Genomic DNA, 11,450 nt, shown 5'->3' on the forward strand with positions numbered 1-11,450 from the left:
AGAGACCCGAGGTGGACCCCTAACAGTTTTAGAGCCAGGGGTATACAGGGTCTGAGGCTCACTACACCCTGACTGCAAAGGAGATACTAGCAGCACATGAGGGGGTTCAAGCCACATCAGAAATAGATGGTAGAAAAGCCCAGCTACTCTTGGCACTGTGACTACCTTGTGCTGTGCTGAATGTTCAATGGACAGGACCTACCCTTGCTGCAGAGCAAAGATGGAGACACCCCTCTGAGGCTCTCCATCCCCTTCTCTCACCTTTCAGCAGCCCTAAATTTGCTTCAAAACCAACTGGCTGCCCCCAACATTACACAGCGCTGACAATTTGCACTAAAGGACTGGGGACGGCACAGCAAAGGTGCCGGCAGACTTGCAAGGCAGCAGCCAGAGCTGGAATGCACCAAGGGCCCCCTGGGACACGATCTTCCACTCAGCTCTTCCTCTGCAGGATCCAAAATAACAAACAAGAAGGAGCCTTTGGCCATTGTTTTTCAGGGAATGGGGGTGACGGGGAGAGGGCACGCGGCGCAGCCTGCCAGAAGGCACGGCTGAGCTAAGGAAGTCCTGCCTGGGCTTCAGTGTATCCGCTCCTCTCCAGGAGAGGCGGGGGGAGGCAGGAAGGAGAGAAAATAGAGAACAAATGATCATATAACCCTTGAGAGAAACCTGTCTGCTCTCAGAAAGTGTATTTAGCCCAAGCATGCAGCGCCTCTTGCTATACAAAAGAAAAAGAGGAAAGAAAACCCCGCCAGTTCTTCCGTTAACATGTTCTACCACCGAAAAAAAATGGGAGGAAACAGATGTTAAGCTCTCCAGCATCAGGAAATTATCTCTTTCATGAGGGTACAGTTACTTCAGTGTATTTAGGTCAAATAAATAGGGAGAGAATCATGACTTCAGCCCCTTTATCTTTATGTCTCCGTAGACATTTCAGCCTCTCTTGGTGTCGCTTCGAAGGACCAACCGCAAAGCCACATTCATGCTTTTGCAGTGCAGTCCCAGATGATGCAGGCAGGAGCCAGCCACTCTTGAGCCTCTGCCTGCCCAGCAGATCCCAGCCAGCAGATCCCAAGCTCACTGTCACTGCACCACAAACTGCTACAGCCCCTACAAAAATTCAACATCTTCTGCTTACGGGTCAAGAAGGACAGTTTGCTGCTGGGCTTCAGCCAGGCATGGCAGTACTGCAGCTTGCATATTAATTTTTAAATAGAGGTGGAAGGAGCATGGAGAAGAGACTTGGGTGAAACATCTGCAAAAGGGATCTCTAGGCCATTAGCAAGCACAGTTACAGCTTTCCGGTGCTGGGCTCCCTGAGGAGCACTCAGCAAGTGCCCATAGGAAGTGACCATAGAATTTAACCAGCATTTTACATGCTCTGCAAAATACGTTACAAAGGAAGTTAAAACTCCCTCATTAGGAGCAGGAGGCAGACCGGTGAGCAGTTTGAATCCCTTTCCTCAGGAATGGAGAGACCTTACTGAAACACTGAGTTTTCAGTGGCAGAAGGGAATCTGCAGCAATGGTCTCACTTCATCACTAAGGACAACTGACCAGACAAATTAACACGCCCCTTTCCCTGTGGCAGCAGGCATCTGGCCCACACGGTTTTCACTGGTTTAAGCCAAAGCTTTTACAGTACTGGATCTGCGTTTGTGTTTCTGTTAAGTCAATATTCACCAGGCAGATGGATGGATACACAGACAGATAGCTCCATCCCTGTATTCATAAGGACGGAACTCAAAACTTCAGTTTGAGTAAATCAGTTCACTCATGTATAATTTAAACATTACTTCCTTCCCATTTCAGAGAGCTTTAGTTTGGGCGATGGCTAAACACAATGAAATTAGAGCAGGATACTCATTTTGCCTGCAGCTGAGGGAGAGACAGAGCTGCTCAACTGCATCCGTCAGATAAACCGGACTTGTGCTGGTGCTGCCAGGGGAGGGACCAGCTCACCACAAACACGAGCGGCTCCACACTCCAGGCTTGGTGGGCCTGATGAAATGGTGTGATCGTGCAGAGAGGTACCAGGCAGCTCACCCAGGTCCCAGCACTACACTCTGCATCATGCTGAGCTCCAAAACCTTCCATGAAGCCAGCAACAGCTTTATATATGCAGTGCCTGCACAGAATACGGAGACACCCATCATCTAGCTCCTCATGCAAAGCTGAGCAGGAGAAACTCAAGAAGAAAACACAGAAGTATAAAGCCCATGTTAACTGGAATCAGAAGATGAAGATTTAATGGGTTAGTTCCTACTGAAGTTGAATTTCAGAGCAAAGCTCTGCACAGAGCCCAGAAGGCTTCGGCATTGTACCTGTTGCTAAATATTTCTGCAGACTCACACAGCTGACCCATGAATTGCAGATGATAATATACCCCTTGCCCATTTAACCATCACTTGCACACTCTTTTGCATTTTCATAAGCCCATTTTTGCAATTCTAAATTCTTTTGCTATACAGAAAATAAAACTGAGTACCAAACAGATCCAAAAGGATACTTTGGCTACCGACACCCAGGATGCACAGGGATCCCCAACAAAATAAGGGAGCCTGAAAAAGTAGTCATCTTCCAGAACAAGGTTACATTCTGATGCAGGATAGATGTTTCCCCAATCTTCTCAGGTACTTGGCACTGACTGTCGGCAGTATAATACAGAAATATCTGCTGTTACATGTAGATTATTTAAGATGTTCTGTAGTCAGTTGAAAGTAGTTAATTATATGTAAGAACATTTAATTACTATCCAGTAGCAGATGGAGGTACTCTAATACCACAGTGATGAGCTAAAATGCAACAGTACAGGCAGATTCAGGGGTCTACACCCATACACGCCCCATTAATGTTAGCTGAACGACATCAAGCCGCTGGCTGCCATCCTTCCTGAGGATGCTGGAAGGCAACGACTTCATGATGCTTGTGACATTACTCTGCATTCCCAATTAGTCAATTTAGTAGAGATGCCTCAGGAACTATATAGCCGTGACATTTCTCTACAATAAACCCCTTAAAAAAACCTTTCCTTCTCCAAAAATCCTTAAGTAAAAAAGCATGGCTGCCCATAGTCTGAACATAAGAACAGAAATCAGGAGCCAGCGTTTAATTGTTTATATCTTGAGACAAAGATAGTGTCTAAATAATTGTCTATTGTATCCCAGAGACAGTACAGGAAAGCTCTTCCCTTAGCAGGGAGCCTACAGGTCACACATGCTTCTGCCATAACATTTGCTATAAATAATCTTCAGTTGAGCAAAGGTTTGTACTAGTTACAAAGCAGAGTAAGGCAGGCACTGTGCTCCTATCGGTTTCAGCCATTAGCTCTCCCCAGAGAGTGCATATCCTACCCTATTGTTCCTGCTCAAATGTTTGAAAGAATTATTTTTTCCTTGCTTCTTTTGTTTGGGGAGTTTATTTATATTTCCTCTTTGACATGGAATTACTACTAGAAAAAATAAGTGCCAACTTACAAGGCAGCTCACTGATGCCAATATTGAAATTAGGTGCAGAGGGTCACATTTGTAGATACATTGCCATAGTTACAGACCTTGCAATCTGTGTTTCTGTATTAATGTATGTTCAGCACATTCAGCTCAGGATCAGAAACAAAGAGCTGAGTGCCAACAACGGCCCCAAATTCACATGCAAAGACTAGGAGCACATGAAGCAACCAGTTCTGTTCACACATTTCCAAGAATTATTTCAGCATACTGCTCAGCAACCCCTTTACATTCCCCTGGTGATGTCAAAGGGCATTTCACATGTACTTAACTGCCTCCCTCTAAACCCTATTTCTATCTCCAGACAGGTATCAAGTGACCTATCTTTTTAGGCAGCTATAGGGGTGGGATCTCCCCTGTACTTCTTTCCCCCATGTCCTTTTTCCTTATAGCAGTGTGAACAGGTACCATCACTTCTTTCAGGTTCTTCCACCAAACAGGCCAAACACATCCCTGTGTCAAAAGGAGGGAAATGGAAAGGCAACGACGCAGACTGGATGGCTGCTCCCAGCTCTCAGAAACAGGCTCCTAGGAATAAATCTGCCACACAGTGTGCTTTATGGCACAGAAAACCACAACGACCAACACCTCCTTTAAACACAAACACCACAGTACAGGACTGAACAGTTGGTTGCTAGTTTGCTCTCAATTCTCCAAGCACCATGTTATAGAAAACCTAATTCACCAAGCAAAGCCTTTTGACTAAAAGGTGAGTTACAGTCTTACCGTGCTCTGAAATTGGTGGCAAATCTCAGATTGGAGCCCAACATACCAGGTGTACAAGTGCCTTTGCCTTCAACAGCAAACAATTGCTTCAGATGTCCTCTGCACTGCTTTTGAGTAAAATCAACACAATTTCTGGGCATTTGGAGGTCTGATGTTCCAAAGAGGCCTGTGACACCTGGTGTGCATTAGACCACTGCTGCATTCCAGGATAACCAACTTGTGAAGGCAGGTGGCCTGGCACAAAATTGCTTTTAGGCACATGAAAAACCTAATCTTGTGTTTCTAGAAAGTACCATGACTGCTGGGTGCCTGGCCTGCTCTCTAGCTGGGGCTTTTCACTCCAGAGAGTCACAGAGTTTTTAGGGGTCTTGTACCCACCTGCACCTTACTTTTCCCTCACAAGGTAGGTGTATCATCAAATCCAGGCACGCCCACCCCATGCCCAGAACCCTCAAAAGTCACAAGGTGCCCCCTAGACATGCAGACACCTTTCTCCTGCCATCCCCCCTCAAAAGCAACAATGAAAAATAATCTTTATTTGCCTCCAGAGCCATTACACACTGGCCATGACCACACGGTTAGTCCAGGCTGCTGCACACAGTGGCTGCTTTTCAGTAACTGTCATTGGGTGCATGATGTTTGGAGCCCAGTTTTGGTGGCAGTGCTGCTGCTGCTGGAGGTGTTATCCTGCATTTGTGCAGCCCATCTCAGCCAGAGCTGGTCCTCACATGCACATCTTACAACCCAAGACTTCAAAACCTTAGTTTGTCGACGCAAGCCTGCCTGCCGACCCCATACAGATACTAAACCAAACAAGCAGCTTTTAAGCAGGCATTGTGAGTGCATCCCCTGTCTGGACCACTGCACAGTCTCACCAACATGGCTTTTCCCTGCAAAAGGGGCTGTCAGCTTGCATTCTTCACGCACCGGGGCCCCGCTCGAGCCAGCCACACTCCACTGGGTGACGGCAGCAGCAGCCGTCTCTGAACATAGGGAAGTAACATCAGATTCAATTAGCATCATTACCGATGAGCTTTTTCATCTTCTGGCTGTGCCCCCGCCATGCACCCTGGCCGCCAGGATGGGGCTGTGCACACACAGGTGGCCACATGGTCATGTCCCCTCTGCCTTCCCACCCTGCTCTCCTCAAGGACGCACTTACCCCTTTTCTAGGGTTGAAAACCCAGCTGAGCAGGAGCAGCTAAAGGCTCCCTTTATCACCACTTATGGAACAAAGCCTGAATCTTTTCTAAAGGGAGCTAGGGATTTTGTTCCAAGTATTAGGCATCTTTTAATCTCACCCTTTATTCTGTTAAGTGTCTCCGATAACTCCTTTTTAACAGCAAGTGAATTTATTGCTATGGATGTCAAGGAACTAAACAAAAACCATAAGCAGGAAAGGACGGTACCTGAAAGCACCCATCACATCCCCTCTGAAGGTGCACCTCCCCATCTCCAGGGATAAGCCCAGCACATTTACAACTTTAAAAGCACAAACAGTTTGGGAACGCAACATCTAGATTTTGCAGGAAAACGGCACTGCATGGACATACGAACATTGCTATCATGCAAAACACCAACACACTGATTTGCCAGCTCACATCACACAAACCTAAATTCTTTATATGTTGCAGCATTTAGCTAAAACCAAGCAGCAGTAATACCCTTGCCACAGCCTGGACCTTCACAGTGGCAGGCCACAGCAAGCTGGACATCAGATTGCAAACACAGTAGCACTCCTCAGAAAAGACAAGCATATACATTTCTGCAAGGACATGCACCCTGCTGGAGGTACAGGGCCAGTCCACAGCAAGTCAAGGCACACTAGCTCACGTTTTCTCAGCGATTAGGTTTAAACCCTGCTCAGCTGGTGCAAGAGCTCCAGAAACTCCCACAATGGCACTCAACCTGCCCGCACAGGCAGGGCAGGGCCAGCTCTGGCTCCAGCTCACCGGCGCTGCCAGGGTTTGCAAAATCTGCTGAGTTTTCTGGATGTTATTCCAGCTCTGTGTCTTTTATTTGGCTGGAGCTAGCACTCAGTACTGAGGCAAAATCACCTTGGCTTACAGGCCTTAAGCTGGATCTTTGCTACGTGCTGACACATTTCCTTCCTGTAGTAAAATGAGAGGGCTCTCCCATACATAGGCTATATTACTCCCTTGAAATAAAAATTCTTATGGAGTCAATCCTTCCTATCTATCCCACTTGAGAAACATCAAATGAGCTCTCTGAACCATGGTCATACCCAACCATTTGGCACACAGGCTGCAAAACACCTGAGGACACCGGGATGAAGATGGCAAATACTCTGACAAGTTACTGGTCACATTAACAGCACATTCCCACAACAGCTGTGATTCATCGTTCACGTCAGCACTGTGGAAAAAGTGACCCCTCTTCCTTCAGAGGAGACAAAAGAAGTGCCTAAGAAAAAGTGTTTAAGAATATAGGCTTGTCCAGCAGAAAACTTGATCAAAAGTCAATTCCCACAGAAGCCAGAGGGATCTTTGATTGACTTTAATCACTCTTGGGCTTTTTCTTGTCTGTCTTTAAACAAATCTTCCCTCCTCCCCATAGCAGTGTGCAAACGAGAGCCCCAGTGGATGCCATCGCTGGCATTAGCAGAACAGTCAGCAAGAAAATCGAGAAACCCGACACAGTCAGCGTGCCAAAAATAATCTCCCTGAAAGATGTGGCAGTTGGGAGGGGTTGCAAAGAGCTCCCCCAGCACATGGGCAGGCGGATGCTCTGGTCCTGACAGCAGTGGCTGAGAACATTGATTTTGAAAGGCATGTCAGGCAGAGACTGCTCTGCCCCACAGCCCTCAGCAGGTGAAGAAAACAGGTCCAGAGAAGTCAGGAATGAGGCAGCAAGGGAAGCGCCCGTGTACCCAATTAACTCAAATCTTTTTGATCCTCACGTCAAAGGCATACGCCCATGTTCAGTTTGTTTTCAACCCTGAAGACTGCACTGAACTTTCCTCCTGAGCCGCACCTCCTCTGACTCTCTGTTTCCCTGGCCTCAGTGGTGGTTGGATGCAATAGCAAAAAAGAGGCAAAGGAAGAGATAAATTAATTAAGCATCTCATTTGGGAGCTGGGTTATATGCAGAATATGAAGTTCTGACCCATTGCTACAGCAACGCAGCCCCACAGCCTCCAGAGCAAATCTGGCTGTCATTTATCCAGTTCAAAACATGGTCTCTGAATACCCTCATAGCTAAAAATTACAATTTAAGCCGCATGGGGCAGAACCCCAGCTTGTTATCACCTGCGGAAAGAAACAGCATATTAACACAGGGTTCTGAAGGGTACTTTGTTGGACTTGTTGCAGAAGATCTTGTCCTAGAAACCTTCCTGCACACCCAGGAAACGCTTGCAGCCCGTCCATCTCGCAGACACTGCTAACCACAACTCCTACCCTGCCATGTCCTGACTGCCAGGGAGGAGAGCTGCACCTTCAGTGTAAAATTCAGCTTTCCCACTTAGATGATCAAATACGTATTTAGGTATCCAAACTAAACTCGAATTAGAGATCTCAATATCCATTCTTGCAATGTATTTTCTGTCATGCAGCAGAGGGTACATAAAGAACCAGGGAAATGCAGCTTGGAGGGTTTTCTTCCAACACCACCACTCAGACCTGCTCTCCAAAGACAACTTTATACCTAAATCCATGGCTCCTTCCTGCTCTCAACAAAAGTTCCTTTTTTGAGTGTGTTTAAAGGAAGAAAGGCAATGCTTTTGCTTTTCTGAAGAGTTCCCCAAAAGTATCCAGCAATCAGGTCCATATGCCCTGGCTATAGCACTGCATAGATCCATGGAGTTGTCCTGCAGAATCCTGCGGTAAGTCTTCCCATTTGAAGAAATACTTCACATTTTCAACTCTGCCTTATTAAATATGTTTACACTGTAGCTGTAAATAAAGGTGAAACTTTCCAGGAATCAAAGCACAGTGCCTGGAAAGATTATGGAGTAATTATCACTCAGAAAGTTCAAGCCTGAAACCATATGAACAGACTCCCTATATTTATTGTAGAGAGTTTATGTGACATTGCTGTAATTCTTTATGGGTGCAAAACCCAATGATTACAACCAGAGAAGCATTTAGGAGTACAAACACACCAGCCTGGATCACCCAGGGCTTCGATACAACCCACTGCTTTCTCTTATGCTCTGGACAAGGGCAAAAGCTTCAGAGGAAGGAGGCAAGAACTTCATTAATGAGCAATCTGTGCCTTGGAGAAAACTGCTTCTAGCTGTGTCAAACATGAGGTGGCTTATGCCCTGAAATGCACTTATTTACTTCCCTTTTATAAAAGTATTTCTATCTAATGCAACTCCTTATCTTCATAAAAGTTTATTAAAGTGCTTGGCTTTAACTTATTATGGCAAGAAGTGAGAAAACATACCCCGGAGTGAGAAAACATCAACCACTGAAGAGTCAAAAGCAAAGATCTGGCTCCTGCTCCAGCAGATCCCTTCTGCAGGATCCCTGTTTGCAAGCATCAACTTATTTTGTGCAGTTCACAGCCTTAGACCTGGGCAGAATGTCCCACTGAGCACCCCCAGCTGAGGAATTCAGCTCCCTTCCTGCTTGCTCAGATGTTTGCTCATTTATATCAGGCTTTTGTGGCCCCCTTTACTCTTGCCTCCCCAATGTGCTGCCTTTGCTACCAGCAGTGGAAAGTGCCCTGCATGATCTGTGTCCCACCAGGCATGAAGCATTGCTCAAGTCAGAAGTTGTGGCTGGGCTAATGAGGCAATGGGAAGAGCAGGAGACTGGTAACAACATGGTAGTGCACCATAATTAGACAACAAAGCCTCAAATGCAGGGCAGTTTGCAGCACCACCTTTTTGCTCTCCTTGCAGCCACATTGTGAGGTAACTGCACCAGAGATGCTGTTCCAGGCACACATCCACCCCAAACCTTCTGCCTTATTCAGAAGGGCAGCACTTCACTCTAACAACTGTCATTTTTCCTGGTTTTCCTTCCTCTCAGCAGCCTACTCTTAGGAATGGGAGTGGAGCCTATTCAATTCAGTCAAATTGTTAAGCAGCCCTCCCAGCTCCAGCACTGTGTTTGCAAATGGGAAACCTGAAATGATTCCTTTATTGTAAGCAATTGCAGCTGATCTGGCACTGCCTGCCACAGGCGCACGCTAGAACCCAGCAAACCTTCTTGTGCCTTTGCTTTAGGTTCTGTTCATTCACTCAGAAGGAATTAAAAACCAAGCAGAAGGGGGTTTAAGATCCATCTTCATCCCCATTAGAATATTTAAGGCTTGGCCTTAAAAATTTTCCTTTGCAGGAGTGGAAACCCACATGCAGCAGCATTTCCTTAGCAAGGGTGTTTCCTTGCTGTGAAGCTGAGAAACCTTTCCATGCAAATCACTCCCCCAGCCTGTAGAGCTTTCCAGTTATTGGAACTCCATGCCATTTTCCTAATTCTGCCAGAATTGGGTGGGAAAAGGAAGTTACTTTACCTTCTAGGGAGCATGAGGTATCCACACAGCCCTCTGGTCAGAAGTAAAACCTACCACTATCATCACAGCATGCAGCAGCCCTGAGAGCAGGACACCACTGGATCCCATCCAGTGTCAGGAAACAAAATGATGTGGCAACATGAAACACCACCTGAAGCCACCAGGTCTGAGCTGGGGAAGTGGTGAGATTTTTGGTGCTCTCCCAGCTCCAGCCCAGGTCCAAGCAAAGCCCCACGTTGTCTCAGCTTCAATATATTTTAACACAAGCCCTGTCTTCAAGGTCAAGGTCTTTGCCATCCATAACTACCTCCTTGGGCAACTGAAGAGGTAATTCATGGGAAATATCACCTAAAATGAACCTGATCCATTTGGCTGTGGAGAGACCTTTCACAGACTATACTCAGATGTTCCTTTTATTGTTTAACTAAACATAACTTTGAAATTTAGCTAAAGGTCTGAGGAAGAGTTGCCCTGAGAACTGCTGCTCAGAACTCCTGGCTCGGAGCAGGAGAGCCCCTGGGAGAAACCAGCTCCCTGCAAAAGGTTCTTATCGCTCCACTAAGACCGGAGGCGCAATAACAGGAAGAAATTGTTTTGGCAGGACTTACACCATATAAAGTAAACTCACCGGCTGCTGTTGTATAAAATCCCACTGGACAACACACACAGCCATTACCCCCTGCGGCTGGAGAGAGCATCCCCTGGGCTGCAGTGGGCGACCATGCCTCCACCCCAGCCGCACTCAGCTTGCCAGCATTGCCTGCCCCACAGATCACACACAGTGTGGTGTGAAAATGCTTAGAGGCCATCACCTTCATCCCTGCTGCTTCCTCTAGCTTTCCCTGTTATCTACAAGCAGATGTTCCAAGAGTGATCACAGAGGGTCACTGAGGGACACCATGTGGGTTGCTCACCTGCTCTCGCTGCTGCCAGTGTCTTTTTCAGCTCTGGTCTACAGTGTGGAAATCAGAGCACGGAGCAGAAGTTTAGGATGTGCTCCGCACCCAGAAACACTGACAAACTCCCTACAGCAGAAGGGAGGGATGGGAAGATGGTAACAAGTTCTGGGGCTGGTGGGACCAACTTCTTGTGCTGCTCAGAAACCCAGTGGATGCTCTGTTCTTCCTCCTCCTCACTCCCCACTGCGCTGCCTGAGCTCAGGCAGGACCCTGGTGCCATCCTCCAGCCAACAGCATCCTCTACACCAGCACCAGTGGAGGAGGCCAGGCACTGCTGCGATGCTGCAGTGAAGCCCAACACCAACTGCTTGTCCAAAGCTGGGAGTCCAGAGGCTCCATGACAAAACTGCTCTGGCTAGACGTGTGACTTCATACCACTTCAGCTAAACAATTCCAGCACTGAGGGCAGATGCTCACATCGGTGGCATTGTTTTTACATACAATAGGCATTTTTTATACCCACAAGTGAAACAGAGCAGTTTGAAACCAATTAATGGTTCTCTCAAACAAGTCCCTGAGTGTATGGGAGGCCTCTGGCAGACAATGTCAACCCAGTTTCAGTGGGACAGCATCAGCTGTTACCCCGCGTCAGCCTGGCGCAAGAGGAGCAGCAAGAGCAAACGGGCTACAACCGCTCCCAGTGTGGCTTGTTCAGACGAGGGACATAAGACCACTGCCGCCAGGCTCCCCATCCCTCTGCCAGGCACATGCTTTGCTCCGCTCATCACCATAGCATCAGAGAAGCCTTTTGGCTTGCTTTCTCATGCCAGTGCAC

The sequence above is a fragment of the Athene noctua genome, chromosome 11 (assembly GCF_965140245.1).
Source record: "Athene noctua chromosome 11, bAthNoc1.hap1.1, whole genome shotgun sequence".
Lineage (NCBI taxonomy): Eukaryota > Metazoa > Chordata > Aves > Strigiformes > Strigidae > Athene > Athene noctua.